General features: G+C 35.5%; 1 long non-coding RNA gene and 1 other non-coding gene across 2 annotated transcripts in view; both read right to left on the bottom strand.

The window, feature by feature from the left end:
* LOC127524958 (uncharacterized) overlaps positions 1-14,215 on the bottom strand; it is a 302,506-nt gene that overhangs the window by 66,661 nt on the left and 221,630 nt on the right. The gene's annotated exons all lie outside the window — the stretch shown is intronic.
* trnai-uau (transfer RNA isoleucine (anticodon UAU)) lies at positions 4,435-4,528 on the bottom strand. Its single transcript has 2 exons — positions 4,491-4,528; positions 4,435-4,470 (listed from the first exon to the last, which is right to left on the bottom strand). It is a non-coding gene; the product is annotated as a tRNA-Ile (tRNA).

Genomic DNA, 14,215 nt, shown 5'->3' on the forward strand with positions numbered 1-14,215 from the left:
CATCCATGGCTCCCATCATACATTGCTACATGAACAAATTATGAGCTTAATTGTCTTAGTAATTTCCTTTATTACTAAGACATTTTCCACTATTTTATTTTTTGCTGTTTTATGTGACTTGTTAGTAGCTTGTTTTCTAATGTTCAGAGTTGCTTGTGACCGTTGTTGAGATTAATACGCTGATTCTTGATGTCTGTGTGTGCCTAAAACAAAGGTTTTTTTTTTCTTTTTCTTTGATCAGAACAACTTTTGAGAAATCCTTTGGATTTCTGATTGAATGGTCTTGTTTTGGTCTTGGAAGGTCTGGTCTCGACCACACCTCTGGTCTTGAATGGTCTTGGTTTTGGAGGTCTGGTCTTCAAGATGTGTAAATATGTAATATTAACACATTACAGGTGTTCTTGGCTGCACAGATTGTGTTGGATGCTGTGAACAAATACACAGGTTGTGTTCATTTTAAAACTACTCATAATATGTGTAAAACAATTGAATTCTTCCATCACATGTATTAAGTTATTTTTTTACCACCCACTTGAATAAGATGAAACATTAATTTCAGATGTGTCACGTTTCACAGTGAATATAATTCCAAAGCAGCATGTTTAAATAAGTCATACTGAAATGCAGTCAAAAATAATCTGGAAAATGTCAACCAATTTTAGAATGTACTGTATTTATTTGTTTTTAATGTTTTTTTTAGGACTTTTTTTAGGGGTTAGGACTACACCACCGCGGAGCACATATCAAACTGCCAAAGTCACGTGAACTATTGAAGTTTCAAAACACTTATGACGTAACAAAGCCTCGTTTACTGAAATCATGGGATTTTAATGCTCTGAACCACTGATTCAAAACAAATGATTCGTAAAGCTTCGAAGTTTCATGAAGCAGTGTTTTGAAATCGCCCCAAAAATAAAGTTGCTATTTTGTTATTTTTGCCGCACAAAAAGTATTCTCGTCACTTTATAATATTAAAGTTGAACCACCGTAGTCACATGAACTGTTTTAATAAGGCCTATGTTTTTAGTAGCTTTCTAAGCATTGAAAAAGGGAGTGTTATTGCTGGCGATGCAGGCTTCACTGATCCATCAGGTTTTATCAAAAATATCTTAATTTGTGTTCCGAAGATGAATGAAGGTCTTACGGGTGTGGCATGACATGAGGGTGAGTAATTAATGACATAATTTTCATTTTTGGGTGAACTAACACTTTAATAGCTTTAACAAAAATATACACAAGCTTAACTAACAGACATTATTCTTGATAAGAATGTTTTCTAACAATGACGTAATGACACAGTGGCAATTTAAGGTTGAAGGGAGTAAAGCCTGTTTTTAGGCTATTAAGGAAATGTAATTTAGCCAAAGAAGAACATTTATTTTAAATAAATGTTTATAAGCAGCCTACTTCAGTGTGATATGTTACCACATCATCATGCTTAACACTGAGAATTTGAATAATGCATACATCTAAATAAGAGAATATCATCGGGCGGTTGGCGGGTGGATGATTTACTTTCAACAGTGGATTCAGATACAAGTCAATGCACAGACTTTTTCTTTGTTCAATTTGCACACTGAACATGGGTTGAAGCTCTTTATTTTGAATTCTCAAAGTTCACCAGATTAATGAATTTATCTTTTAAAATGTACAAAATTTTCTTCCGGGGGGCATGCTCCCGGACCCCCCTAGATGGTGTGTGCCCCTCCCCCCATTTTTCAAACCAAAGTTACACCCTTGTCTTTACCTAACCCAGGGGTAGACAAGTTCGGTCCTAGAGAGCCGCTGTCCTGCAGAGTTTAGCTTTAACCCTGAACAAAACCCTCACCTGCCTATAGCCTTGATTAGCTTGTTCAGGTGTGTTTGATTAAGGTTGGAGCTAAACCCTGCAGGACAGTAGCTCTCTAGGACCGAACTTGCCTACCCCTGACTTAACCTAAGTCTCTGAGATCCTGACACTTTGCACTTCTAGAGACTCCAGGTGGGTTGCAGTTCTGGAAAATGCTGGTGCAGGAGACTAAATGGTTCCTGATGGTTTCACACTTAATTATTCACCTTAATTCTTAATTATTTTGCAGTTAACATGAGTCTTTTCTTCTTGGCTAGTATTGCATTAGTATTGCATCCTTCTCATGGGCATTTAATAATTTTTTACTTTTCCGTCTGAGTTAAATCTCTTTTTGGCTCACTTTGCCTGTAAAAGAAAACCTTCCTAATAATTATGCATACCTGAATATAAGGCATTTTTCATTTCCAGCCTTCATGAACAATTATATATCACTTATAAATGATTAAATACAAAATGAATGGTAGTTATTAAGATTGATGTGGTTTGGAATTGGTAAAGTATGCCTGGAAATAAAATATGATCAGAAAATCAACTTGCATAATAATTATGCAATTATGCATGCACTGTATTTCTGTTATCAAAAGTTAACTAATCGGAATTAAGTGTACACCACCAGCCAGATGGGATTAAGAATCTTCCCACAGAAAGCATCAGATTTGGCTTGGATGCCAGATTTGGCAAGAATATGTTGTTGTTTTTCCAACATAAATGTTATAGACAGGCCAAATATCTTATCTGTCAATTGTGCAATGAAGCCAGACTGACACATTTTATGTTTTTGTGTGTCTTGAAAGTCTCCATTTACACCTAGCCATAGCTTTTGTCTTGAAAATCTTTTGTTATTTGCTGCTTCCCAATTCGCATACTATCTGTCCTAAATAATATTCAAAAATAGAATTAGTATGTCCCAAATCATATGTTGAAATGAGTATTCCAAACATACCCGGATGGTCTGCTTTTTCAGTTAGAATCCAAAGTGCAGGTCCGTGCACACTCTTAACGGCTAATATTGCCCACAACCCATTGCGCTGTGGACGGGGATTCGATTAGAACTACAAACATGAATAAAAAGTGTTAAAAAACTACAAACATGATGGATGTGCGAGACAGACGGTTAAGCAGAACGGTTAAGATAAAGGGGTTTGAGTGATTTATAATCAGTATCTAACCTGACGAAAAATATTTATTAAATGTTATCCATATTATATTTCATCTACAACAGGATTGTGAGCTTTTATACCGACGTGTTTGGTCATTAACTTTTAAATGCATCATTATGCAAACATAAGCTAGGAGAGTTCTCCGTATATAAGACCCATGACAGGCAGATCAACGTGATACATTTCTCTCCGAAGAGGTAGAAAATTACATTTAATTGTAGGTGGAAGATTTTAACTGTGACAAGATGACTGACAGGACAGTTTAAATGGCGACAGGATGCACGTAACTAAGCGACAGAGTGTCTGTTAAAAACGCAATTATGATGAAGTAGTATGTCCCAAAGGTTGCATACTCTTCTGCTACACACTCAAAAGTATGTACTTTTCTTCACAAAAACAGTACATACTTTTAGGGCATAGTATAAGTAGGCGAACTGGGACGATGCAATTGTTTGGGATTAATTAGCATTAACACTATAAATGCGATGTGGTTTTTGACTTTTTTTTTTTTTTTTTTTTTTGAATGTGGTCCATTTACACCTGCATTTCGTGCAGGCCAACTAGATAACCTGAGATGTTAATAACACATGTAAACATGAGATAAATATGAGTTTTGATGAAGTCTAACAATCCAAAATGTTTGGACATTGTCAAAGAATTTGCCTTTGGTTTTAAGTTTAAAGTTTAAGTTTTCAAACCATTACAGCATCGCTGAGTTTTTTTGTAATTGAATATATGTTAAATAAGTAGCTTAATTTGTTAAAGTTCCTAATGTTCAAACTTGTCAAAATTTTATAGACTGCACATTCAATCAAGTCAAAGTGATCTGTGCATCAAAAGTAAGTTTAAGACAATCCATGTTTAGTAAAATGTTGTTTAGTAAAATGTGTGGACAGTGGACAAAGAATCTGCAAGATCACTAGAGAACTAATAAAATTTATGAACAACACTGCCATCAGCTGACAGGCGTCTGTAAGTTCGTTATGTTCATTAGCGAGATGTATATTGCCTGTAAGGCCTTTTAGATGATCTTAGACTGCTGCCTGCTGTTAGACGGAGGTACTACTACTACCAATTCAATTGAAATCCTGAAATTACTATACAATCTATAAAATTTACATGTTTACAAATTAAAAAAATCAGATTAACGGGTTACATAGAAAAACCTTGGAATAATTTATTTAAAAAGTATTAAACAAACGTAAACGGCAAATAAATATGCATGCAAATAATTGACTTTTCAGTCATTATAGTTAAATAGTTAAGTCATTAAGCAGTTTAAATTGTTTATCTGCTAATCTCCCCAAAACAAACTATTAATAAATTATGTTTTAAAATTTTTTAAAACGGGCCTATTATTCTAAGTATAATGACTGCTAGACCGATGAATTACAAGTTATTTGCAATAAATAACAACAAAAACACTGCTCCAGGTGAGGCTCGAACTCACAACCTCGGCATTGCTCTGCAACGTACTGCTATATAAGTACCGCGCGCTAACCGATTGCGCCACTGGAGCGTCGCTCACATTGGCTGCAATCAGATATATCATGACAAACTCCATCTGTACATACTACATATTAAGGTGCTTCGAAATATTTATTTCACTGCAACTTACTTATTGTATGCAATAATTATATTCTGATGTTGCCACTGTTTTTTCAAACCGCCTAATACTTCATGTATCACGTGTTTTAACTTACTGTGAAAGTTAGTAGAAACAGCATACGTTGAAGTTGTACATGTATTAGTGGGCTATATAGATCTAATATTGTAAACGTCAGTTAAAATTTTCATCGGTATTGCGAATGTCTTACGAAGCATTAAAATGCTATAATGCTATCTTTTGAATGCTAGTACCTTGATGTACTATCAGAGACAAAAAGCATTTTGCAGACGCTATTTACTAGCAAGAGAGCTAACAGCGCAGCCTGTCCGAAGCATGAGATAATGTTCTTATAAGAAACTATTAAAATATAGGCTTCAATCAAGCTGCATTTCCTCAATTTCACATTTGTAAATTGTAATATGTAATGTTTTTGCTTCAGTGATAAAATATGTCTGTTACCAACGTACTGCCAAACAACAGTGAATGAGTTGCATCTGTTACACCCTGTCCCAGCAGAGTTAGAAAAACAAATGTCCTCACTTACCAATACTTATATTACATGGCCAATAATTAATTTCTGCAAAACTGTTGGTGAATGGTGACCTGTTGTCTGTGTTATGTTGTTCAGTGCACTTACTCTATGCACAGGGAGAAATTCTAATGAATACACTATGGCTCCCTCTATAGGTCACTTTCTTCCTGTGAAATGTTTCTCGCCAGTGTTTACACACCCAGTGCAGTGCTCTATGGAGGTAGATTTGTAGCTAATCTCCAAATAAATACATTATGATCCACAAATAAATGTAAAGATATTCACAAAAAATAATAGTATGCACAAATGAATAGAATGAGATCCACAAATACATGTTTGGAGTATCACAAAAATTAATTACATTCACAAATAAATAAAAAGAGATTTCCTAATAAAAAAAACATATTCACAAATATGTTTTTATGTCACAAGCACAACTCTGCCTGCATTTATTTGTGAATCACCACCTGTACATTTGTGAATTGCTTTCTGTGCATTTGTGGATCGCTGCGCACATTTGTGAATCACCTCACGCATTTGTGGATTCTGGAACAATTCTAGCGTCACGACTGCAGACAAATCCACAAATAGGTCAACTCCACCCACCGACTACTCAAGCCAATCAGATAACGGCCATGTTGCACTGACCAATCGCAGCACACTCTCGCTACAACCAATCACGTTTTGCTTTACAATCGGGGCGGGAATTGAGCTGAAGCTGTTTGTGTGATAAAAACACCCCGTTTACAAAATGTAACAGACTTTATTGTGATTAATCTTTTAATTTGTTTTGTACATATTTTTGTGGGTGTAATTATATATAAGGTCTGCATTATCCATCTTACAAAGAGGGACTCTCTTATTTTGACGGGTATTATGGTCTGAGTGTTACTGATCACTGCAGTAATGAACAAGAGAACATGTCGTGCACATTATTACGGTTCATCTGAGTTTTCTTACGGATAGAAAATTTACCAGTTTGTTAAGCAACTCTGAAAAGGCATCAGCTCTTACAGTGATTATCTGGAGTTAAAAACGAACATTTCATGGTAGCTAATGTACAATAAAACTTCATGAAATTCATCAGTAAAGTTTCAGCCATCATTCGGACGGGGTCCGCTACACAAAAGATTTTTGGAGTATATTCTTTATATTACCATCAGGATCAGTGAATCGGGATAAAGGCTATGCACGAATTATGATCATTCACAGATCCCCAGCTATATCACCTCTACCTGATGCGAGTGGCGCGGCGTGATGCAGCAAATAAGGCAAATAAAAATTATAATCATTATACAAACGGATTACATTATTTGTGTCCATGTACATGCAGCTATACTGTCTACAAGCGGCACGGTGAGAAACGACGAGTCAGTGGCAGTAAACGGATGTCCCGTTCAACTTGCACATGTATAATACCAAATATGACCCAGAATGAGCATCAGTGATAACAGTACGAGCCTCGGCATCACTGTGGTTTTGGATCATGCAAATAAAGAGGTTGCAATGCTGAAAAATACATTTTTTGTATTTATTTTGGATGCTGTAAATAACTTTTACAATAAAAAACTATTAAGTCTGATTCATCTGAAATATTTGCGTGATCAAGTGTTTGACTGCTGTACATTTTATTTTTAACTGAAATGCATAATCTATAGGCTAATTCAATAACCTGTCACATTTAAAAAGTCTATATCTTCTCTACAAACAATGGTAACGTTAAAACGTTTAATTAATGTTTAAAATATTATTTAAGGGCCTGTTAATGTTTAATAGCTGGTTTTATGCTCATATCAGTCCGTGTTTGATTGATAAACTGGGAAATGCTGTTGTTATGTGACGAAAGTTTATCTATTTTGCAAACTCGCATGTTTATCACAAGGTTAAATCCAGTTAGATAAGTTAATAGCTAATTATTGAGGCTTTCTGTTCAATCTTGAATAACGTGACGTTTTATACCTTTATACCTTTGTTGTTCCCATAACAGAGAGCACTGTTTCTCTGGCATTTTTAAATGGTGCATAAAATATAATAGTTTGGCTTGGCTTGACATACAGTCTAATGGTCTTACGAAATATAAATTTTAAACCTATTTTTACTGTAGGCTACCATTGTTTAAGAACCCTCTACATCCTTTCTAAGCCAATGCAGGACGAGACCGCCCCGATTGTAAAGCAAAACGTGATTGGTTGTAGCGAAAGTGTGCTGCGATTGGTCAGCGCAACGTGGCCGTTATCTGATTGGCTTGAGTAGTCGGTGGGTGGAGTCGACCTATTTGTGGATTTGTCTGCAGTCGTGACGCTAGAATTGTTCCAGAATCCACAAATGTGTGAGGTGATTCACAAATGCACAGAAAGAGATCCACAAATGCGCTCAGGGATCCACAAATGCACAAAAAGTAATTCACAAATGTACAGGTGGTGATTCACAAATAAATGCAGGCAGAGTTGTGCTTGTGACATAAAAACATATTTGTGAATATGTTTTTTTATTAGCAAATCTCAGCAAATATTAGCAAATTTTATTTATTTCTGAATTTAATTAATTTTTGTGAAACTCCTAACATATATTTGTGGACCTCATTCTATTCATTTGTGTATAGATTATTTTTTGTGAATATCTTTACATTTATTTGTGGATCATAATCTATTTGGAATTTTGCTACAATTCTACTCCCATATTCATAAGAGGTTCAGACATTGCAACACAAATGAATGGACAGATTCACTGTAACAGTTTCAATGTAACTTTAGTAGGAAAATGATATTGTACAAAGTCACAATAGAATGTCGCCGGCGTACAAATAAAATGAAATAAAACCCCTTTTTAAACTAATGTTGTTGTGTGCGTTTATTAGTGTATGTGTATTGTGCGCGACCAGTTTGGCAGTCTTTCAAAAGTGGCCAGGATTTGAAGTTCAAGTTCGCAGAGACTCCAGAAGATCCAGTTGGTTGGCTCGCCATCTAAGGTTTCACACTCCTCACCGATCAACGAACAGAATCCCCTCGTTACTAAAAGACCCGACCAAAATATGCAGGAACCTGCTTAATGAAACTGATGAACAATCGATGCCGTTCCACTGCCATCTCTCTACTATACATGGTGTACTTGTACATGGATCGGCACTGAGCCGATTCAACCAATGTACAATGCAGCACGGTGGGACAAAGGCAATACAACATTTTGAGTGGCTTAGAGAGGGAGAGCGAGAAATCAAAGGGTCTGTTTTTTTCCTTAAACATATTTTGTAACTGGGTTACATAAGTGAATATTTACAAAGAAAACATTAAAACTAGAGTTACATTTACACCCTTCCAACAAAGAAATGGATCGACTGTCAGCTTGTTAAACATTTTTATTTATTTGGACATTTTCTACCATATGATGGCTGAAGCAGCAGCGCATGAGACTGTTCTCCCGGTAACCAGAACAACATTGTGAACGGAATTCTACAAAACACCAAATGATCATTCAATGGGATAAAATATCTTCTCTTCGCTGCAAACGATGCCATGAAGAATGTGAATATTTAACCAAATCAAAAACAAAAAAGGTAAGCAGGTACTCATTTCAGTATCAGCAAATGCAAAATGCTATAAAAGGTGACAACTTTTAAAGTTAAAAAACTATATAAGTTTCATAAACGATAAAAGCTCATTGTGGTTTTTTCGGTTTGATAGATTTGAGCAACCATAAACGACACAAAACATAGGAATTTTGAGTTTGTGATAGGATTCCTATATAGAAAAATCAGCAATGACATCATGTGCAAACAACCTATTGTAATGTAGATACATGAATTTCTGTAAAGTTGCTTTGAAACAATACGTATTGTGAAAAGCGCTATACAAATAAATGTGAATTGAATTTTACTACCACAGCAGGTATTTTGGCCTGTGCTCTTGCAACCACTTTCAGATTAAACTTTATTCCCCACTGCCACAGCAGTGATTTCGGCAACCACTCTCGCAACACTCTTCAGATCAAACTTTATTCCCCACTGCCACAGCAGTGATTTCGGCCACCACTCTCGCAGCAGTGATTTCGGCCACCACTCTCACAACACTCTTTAGATCAAACTTTATTCCCCACTGCCACAGCAGTGATTTCGGCCACCACTCTCGCAGCAGTGATTTCGGCCACCACTCTCGCAACACTCTTTAGATCAAACTTTATTCCCCACCGCCACAGCAGTGATTTCGGCCACCACTCTCGCAGTAGTGATTTCGGCCACCACTCTCGCAACACTCTTTAGATCAAACTTTATTCCCCACTGCAGTGATTTCGACCACTGACCTCGCAACACCCTTCAGACCAAAAAACTTTATTTCCCACTGCCGCAACGGTGATTTCGGACATCGCTCTCGCATCAGCTTTCAGACTAAAACTTTATTTCTATCTACCACAGCAATGATATCTCCCCCACTACTCTCTAAACTTATTTCTCACTGCCGCAGCAGCGATTTCAGCCTCCACTCTCGAAGCAGTTCTCCAACTAACCATCTGTAGGGACAGAAAAATATCCGTTTATATATATATATATATATATATTAAAGAAAGATACACTGACACCACAAGGTTTAATTTTTCAATTGCACAATAAAACCAAGCATCCCAGAACACCTGAATGAGTTGAAGTAGATTATACTGATTTCATATAACAAATAAGTGGGAAAATAAATAACACATAGTTAAAAAACATGCAGCTGCCATTTCAATGATGTATTGCTATGTTCTTCTGTTACCTCACCTTATGAAGATTTAAAACAGGGTCATCCCTCTGGAAATGAAAGAAATGTCCAAAATCAGTGGCCTAATAAAGATTTTTGCAACCTTTTGTTATTCTCTGCCATGCGTTGTCTTGACCATGTGTGACTTGTGTACCTGGATATACAATGATGATCAGTGATATAAATGGACAATTTATTTTGATACACAAACATTCATTATTTGGCATATATTCAGGTTGATCAGGAACATTTTCCCAGTCATCTCAATGGCAAAAAGTGTCCCAGTCAACCTGAATTCACTGGTCATTAATGTTCATAAACATGCATGTTCTTCATGGGGTTTTAATTAGGGGCACCTTTGGCCTCATGAAATTTTGAAAGAAAAAAAAAAATTAAACTATGTCAAAACATATATCACAAATCCTGGAATAAAGATGGGAATATGGCCTTGATTTGCTTTTGATTAATAGATGCTTTGTATAATGTGTGATGGAGTGAACATATGACATTGTGTGAGACATTTAATGACATTTTGTTTTTGTACAAAAAGATGCCCATGGACTTGCCAACAACAAACTTCAGCTACTGTAGCAGTCCCTTAATATATGGAAATATGACACATAAGAAAGCTATTCTCAGATCAAAAAATTACATTTTTAGTCTTAAAGATTTTGACATTTTTACCACTCTTTGAATTTTAATGACTTTTTTATTTACTTAAAACTATTTTTATAACAACAAAACGTTATCTTTTTACAGACAGTGGCCCCCAAATAATTTGCACAAATGCAATCACTAGTTTTTTTGTTTTTTAAAAAATGAATTTCACAAGGATGAAGTTTATTCAACAAAGATTAATTAAATAGATTTTTGTTAAAAAAAAAAAAAAAAAAAAAGGAAAAAAAGACATTTCTAATGTTACAAAAGATTTCTACTTCAATACTGTTCTTCAAACTTGCTGTTCTGTGAATCAACAGGCATTGTATCATGGTGTCCTGTTTCAGCACTGATAATAGTAGCTAAGAATGTTTCTTGAGCAGCAAATCAGCATATTACAATGATTTCTGAAGGATCATGTGACACTGAAGACTGGAGTAACAGGAATAAACAGCCATTTAAAATATATTAAAATAGAAAACAAAATCACAATATTACTGTTTAGCCTATTTTTGATCAAATAAATGCAACCGTGGTGAGCCTAAACATAAAGAATTTTATGAATCCTTTTTAAGAGCAATAGGCCTCATATCAAAATGAACAAGAATTTAAGAACAATACCAGAATAGATATAGTCCTCAAAAACATTTATACAGGTTTATTCAGTTGTTACAGGCAGTGATGTACTTAATGATAACAACTAATAAAATACCGAGTTTTAAAACATCGCAAAGGAAGAGCACAACGAGCTGAACTTATTGTAGACGAAGGTTGCTCTGCTGTTACACGAAGTGTCTGTCATTCAGTTACAGACTACTGCACAAAACGTGCATACTAATGAAAACATTATAAACTGTTACCTAGAAGTAAACAACTGTAGTTTAGGCATAAGTCAGCCGCGACGCTGAGAATATAGTTACCTTTATGGAATAATCCACTAATGTGCTGGGATACAATGTGAACTAAAATTCTCAGTTGCACGTGCAATCGCGCATGTCTGCGAAACTCATTAATATTCATATATGCTCCGCCTTCGGAAACCGAAAATCTCAGAAACCGAAAATCTCGTAACACCGGCGCGACCAGTGGGCGGGACTTATGAATGCGCCGCTACTATTGGCTCTTAGGGGTGTCTCTCACTACAGCACGATCAGTGATTGGATGAATCTCTTTTTCTTCTAGATTTTTTTTCCCCTTTTCTTAACTTTTTTTCTTTTTACTGGGCTGGGTTACCCGGGTTACATCAATCAATCTGGGTCAGAATCAGATTATTTGAGTTTTTTGGCTCAGTGTTACCATAATTGTTACAGCTACACCAGTTCATTTGTGTGCGTGTGTAAACTTCTTACTTGCTGTTTTTTCCTGCATAGTGGCTGAATTCTTGATTATTTCACATTTGCAAAAACTTTTTCCTGCACAGTGGTTGATTTGTAGTTTGTACCACCAAAAGATTCTCAGAGTTTTTGTATGTTTTCTTATTTCCCATTAATTTCCTATGGCGGCCATTTTTAACAGTGAAGGAGCTGACCCTTTTTCCTGACCCTTTAACATATCTGAATCATGTCCATGATTTTTGTATTCACATAGCTAATGCGACTAAAGTCACCAAGTGTCATCCCACGTTAACACGTTAATCTAATTAATTTGTTTTGAAATTAAAATGTTAATTTCGTAATTAAATTTTGTGCTTGTGTGTGTAGTTTATGTTTCATCTAAAATTGAAAGTCTATGATTATACATTATATGACTGTGATTGACAGGTGTAGGGCTCCACTTAGGACAAGATAAGAGTGAGGGCATGAGTGAAGTACAGCCTTAAACTGATGCACTATGTTTTATACACATCTTAAGAGATATGGTGGACATTCATAAGCCTATTAAATTTGCATTATTTTCCTGTTTTTACATCATGAAAATCTATAAGACTTTAGTTATATGTGGGACATATATGACATATAGGATTGAAAATACATAAATATTATGCAATTTGTATATGCATTTTTTGCAGCATATATGTCCCTTATAATATTCTGTTGGAACATATAAGAATAACAGATGTTTTTAACAAAACTTTTCCATATGGGAGGTAAAAAGTAAAAATAAAATAATAATAATAAAAAATATATAATTTCAGTTCCTTAATACAGCTACTGATGTCTAGATGAAATTGATTTTTTCCCCAATTTTAAACATGAATTATAGCCATTCAACATTTTAGTGTAACTGAAAGCTTTTTTTTTTTTTTTATACATTAGTCTCCAAAAATATAAACTTTTAATTTAAGTGAACTTAGAACAATCCTTACATAAACCCATAATAAATGTCATATTTATCTGTGACTTTCCTACCTGTCTCACAGATAGGACAAATACAGAAATTGAATAAAGTTACCAAACAGTCTGCACTGCATACTTTATAGCCTAAAGATTAATCATTATTAAAGCTACATTCAGCTTTAATTAAAGCTTCATTATTTTCATTGACATTGGTTGCTGTAGCTTAAAGAGCTGCTGCTGCTGCACATGGCATGGATCTCACACGTGTCCCACTTTCTCACAACTCTTTACTTTTCATTTAAGACTTTAAAGTCGTCATGAAATCAAAATTGACCCCATTTACTTTGTTAGTGCATTTTACTAGTCTTGTGGTGAACAATTAATCCGTGCAAGTTAATACTCAGAAAAAAAAATTGTTTGTCATGGTAATCTTTAATCAAAATCTGAACAGTTACTTCCGGTGTGGAATGGCGTTCCTTCCCTGATGACGTCAGTTTGACGGCTTGGGCTGAAAACGCTTAAACCACTCCCCTCCAACCGTTAGTCTGCAATGAGCGAGAGATGGAGAGGAGGAGCGCTAAAGTAAAACCCTGCCCTCTGTTCAATATTCCGTTTCGCTTGGAAATACGTTTGCAACTTCCAGTTCACAGGGACTTTAACTCATTCAAGGCTGCTCCAATGGTGATATTCAACAAAACGGACATTTTTGACATTATTGTGTGTGTTACTGTTTGTTCAAGCGTGACAGAGAACTCGATACTGGTGTGCCGTCCATGCTCACTAAACTGGCGCGCGTCTTTCTGTGCGTTGTGTGTGACAGGACATTCACAGACAGTGCGTTCTCTTTTGGCGTGCTTAAATGGTTTAAAAGCATTTGAAGAAATAAGAGCGTAATCATATTTTTTTTGTTTTTTTTATTACTTACTCTGTAACTACATGAAACAAGAGTGTAACAAGCACCACTTTAATTTACGGCCCGCAATGTCATACTTACCCTGTAACTACATGAAACAAAAGCATATTTCCCCATGTATTAAAAAAGATTGCAATAGTTCTTTCTACTTGCCTTGAAACAACTTAATCAGTGCACTTTCTCTCTAAATTGCTCCCAAACGTAAGATTGTTGTCTATCATAATAGTATAAGTACCCCTTAGTTCATTGCCAAGACATTACATATTGTTGCCCTATACTTACACATACTTACTTTATAGGTACACTATAATTATCGAAAGTTACGCTGTAAATTCATTGTAATTATGCAGTATTTTCCGGGCTGTAATCTAAAGCGTTACCCACAGTTGGTAGTGGAGTCTTTTGCAAACTTCCCCGTGTGTGTGTGTGTGAAAATAAAGAACCACTGTGGAATATCAGATATGCTAGTCTTTGCTTACACTTGGCTAC

Source organism: Ctenopharyngodon idella, chromosome 13 (genome assembly GCF_019924925.1).
Source record: "Ctenopharyngodon idella isolate HZGC_01 chromosome 13, HZGC01, whole genome shotgun sequence".
Taxonomy (NCBI): domain Eukaryota; kingdom Metazoa; phylum Chordata; class Actinopteri; order Cypriniformes; family Xenocyprididae; genus Ctenopharyngodon; species Ctenopharyngodon idella.